The following is a 3,314-nucleotide window of genomic DNA, read 5'->3' as shown; positions in this document are numbered from 1 at the left end:
AGGTTAGTCCAATAAATCATATAAAAAGTTGCCAAAAATATGTGAAAGTTGTATAATATTGGCATGAAACAATCAAAAATTATAGATACGACGGAGACGTATCAACTCTACCTTGTATCTTTCCCCTTGATTGTTCATGTACCTTTTTGTTCTTGTGTGTTTGATTGCCTAGTGGGTGTGTGATTGAACTTGTTCCCAAGTGCTCCTCTTGTGATTTCTCCCCGCTCTTCCCTGTGTTCTTCGTGTTCTTCGAGGAACCCCCGTCCAATTCGTGAAAGATCAATGATTGGGGTTCCACCCTACATCAAACCCCCCATCCTTTGTGTAGTACTAACATGAAGTAGAGCCAGAGTGGACGCCACCCGGACAGAGGATTTCTTGTGAAGCAAAGTACCATCAAGTGGAAGATTCAGTTCCACAAAGCCTTTCTTGTCATTGCGAAGACCACACATAGCTCTGTAGTCACCAAAGGAGTAGCCCTTTTAGTGAGTTTGTATCTCTGACGCCCACAAGGTGCAACCACCAAATCTAGCATCTCAGTGTCACTTGAATTCTTGTCCAGATCAAAAGGCGTGTGCTTCTTTGTGGTGGTACATCAAGCAAAGGCGTCAGAATCAAGATATTTGAAATCTAAAGTAGACTGTGTCTATGGAGGGGCCCAACAAATCACTTCTCAGCCCTAGAACACGATCCATCACTGTGCCCAGTCCCTCTGAAGAAATAGGAACCCCTACATCTCCCCAAGTGTTCTAAAGACAAGCTTCAAGGCCCATAACCATCAACATGTTGTTACCCAAAATGGCAGACCGAAGAAAATTAGGACCAGAGGCGGCCAGCTCATACAATCTCTTATGCATTATGACCACATGAAAGACAACTTGAACATGGAAACCAACCCTTGGAAAGAAATTGGTGCAATATCGCAGGAACAAACCTCTGAAGGGATAAAAAAATTGAATATGAAAAAGTGACTATTTTTTGTTATACACTGGACATTTTTAAAATACTCATGGAAACATTTTTTAATATAAGTTGAACATTTTTGTAATACACAATGAACTTTTTGGTCATATATGGTGAACTTTTTTTATAAAGCAGAAGTTTTTGAACAATTTTTTTAATAAATGGTGAACTTTTTAAAATGTATTTTTTTCAATTTTTAATAGGTTCTTATATATTGAAAATCCTAAAATAATTTCAAACAACCTTTTTTTGGAACAAAGCCGACTGACTGAAGTAACGAAAAAATACTGCTCAATAGAGCGGGCCACGTATGAACCAGCGCAAAGCCTCATCTACTTGACGCTAACAAACGTTGGGTCTCCTCTCCAAGTTCGGCTCAAACCAATCATGGAAAATGCAATTCGGTGCTTCTAGCGCCGGTTAAGGTGTTAATGGTAGAAAGCGCTCACGCATCGTATGGTAGTTCCTATGAGGGCCGACCCATGTAAATCCTTTTCCCACCAATTTTGGGAACCTTATAGAAGGTTTGCAAGTTTCTCTAAGGCAGTTTTTCATTTTAGTTTTTCTAAGACGGGTTTTGTTTGGTTCTTTCTCTTTTCTTTTTTTTCCCTTTTTCTCCTTTTTTCATTCGTGAACACTTTCCGTGAACCTTTGCTCAAATTAATGAGGTTTTTCAAATTTGTGAACATTTTTTTATTGAATTTGTGAAAATTAAAAAATATGAAGATATCTCTATCACCATTTAAAAAAAAAGTGGTAGTCGTTTTTTTTCAGAGAGCAAAGAACAACGAAGAGTGCAACCCAACTAGCGTGGCCGAGCGAGACCATCTATATGACACGCACTACATCAAACGGACGCCCGAGACACAGGGTGTGCCTCGACTGGGCCAGCCCATTAGTGTAGTAGCGGCACACTTACTGTAGCAAGCTGGTTAATGTAGCGGGTTTTTTTGTGTTCTTACAGAAGCACGAAAAACAAATATATGTTTTTTTTAAAACGCCAATAGTTTTTGGAAAATATGAAAAATACTTTTTAGTCATGAACATTTTTCGAAAATGTAAATTCTTTTAATAATACTGAACATTTGTTTTTGAGGAAAGAACATATTTGAAAAGCACGAACAAATTTAGAATTTGTGAACATTTTTTTGTTGGAAAAATAGATTTTTTTAAATGAACAAAGTTGAATGTGCATTTTTTTTAAAGTATATGAAATTTTCTTAACATTTTTAAAAACAAACAGAATTCCAATTTTTGGACCTTTTAGATATGCGAAGAAATTTTGAATAATGCAAACAAAAAATGAAAATTTTGAATTTTGTTTTAAAGGCATGTTTCCTTTTTTGAGGGAGAACCTATTTCCAATAGACGTCCGCCGTACATGGCGTGGTACATTTAGTTGGGCCTAGTCTAGGCCAGTAAGCTATGACCCCATATACTATTGAAGCCTACGAAGTCTACCGGACAAACTCGGTGCACATCATTGGATTTGAATCAAACGACAGCACAAGGGCATCCACGTAACCTTGCTTTGGGCCAACAACCCCCTGCTCGGGTTCCTCCTTCCCCTCCTTCCCCCACCTTATAAATTCACATGAGGTGGCTGCTCCCGCAGCATAGCCAACAAAATTATCTATCAACCAGAGATAAATCACTATGCACGTGACGAGCTTCGTCTCTCCATTTTCTCTTGTCGATCTTAGCCAATCTATTTGTTTTGGCCCATAATTTCTTTTAATTTTATTGTATTTCTTATGATATTGTTTGCTCAACATCTCTTCATCTCATGGTAACATCAACGAGCAATTATTCAGGCAGCCCTTTGTTTATTACAATTTCTATGGAGGTGTTGTGTTGCTTGGAGATTAAATCTTCTGCTCTTCAGATCAGCTGAGGGGGCGCTTGCTTCCCTCTTCGAAGTTGGCCTAGTAGTCTTAAGAACAATCCAATTCGTATTTGTATATAAATTTATTTTATTTTGATTAATGGTAACTCTTTTGGATAATTCTAGAACTTGCTGATCTGATATTTTCTATACTATTAAGTATTAAAGATGGAGCCATCCATCCAACCTTGTCCCCTAAAGCTGTTGTCTCTTTTTTTAAGTCCGCAAGCTCAAAATAATAGCATATCAAATCGTCAATGATAACATTCAAATGCAACAGTAGTTATAATTTAAATATTAGAATCCAACTAAGTTTTCAAATAAAAAAAATTAAATTTGAATTCAACTCGTACGTATGTTGTAATTGTCGCCTTTAACCGGCCGCAAATGTTTAATCAAATCTTCCTTGAGCTACTCATGTGTTGCTCGATGCCGAATTTGTTGATGCATTTGAACAAACTCATCA

General features: G+C 37.4%; 1 non-coding gene across 1 annotated transcript; it reads left to right on the top strand.

The window, feature by feature from the left end:
* Window positions 1–2,775: 2,775 nt before the first annotated feature.
* On the top strand, window positions 2,776–2,908 carry LOC123183893 (small nucleolar RNA snoR77). Its single transcript, XR_006492881.1, has one exon. It is a non-coding gene; the product is annotated as a small nucleolar RNA snoR77 (small nucleolar RNA).
* Window positions 2,909–3,314: the final 406 nt, after the last annotated feature.

This window comes from Triticum aestivum, chromosome 1D (genome assembly GCF_018294505.1).
Source record: "Triticum aestivum cultivar Chinese Spring chromosome 1D, IWGSC CS RefSeq v2.1, whole genome shotgun sequence".
In the NCBI taxonomy this organism is placed as follows: Eukaryota; Viridiplantae; Streptophyta; class Magnoliopsida; order Poales; family Poaceae; genus Triticum; species Triticum aestivum.
This window is presented reverse-complemented; position numbering and strand designations above follow the sequence as displayed.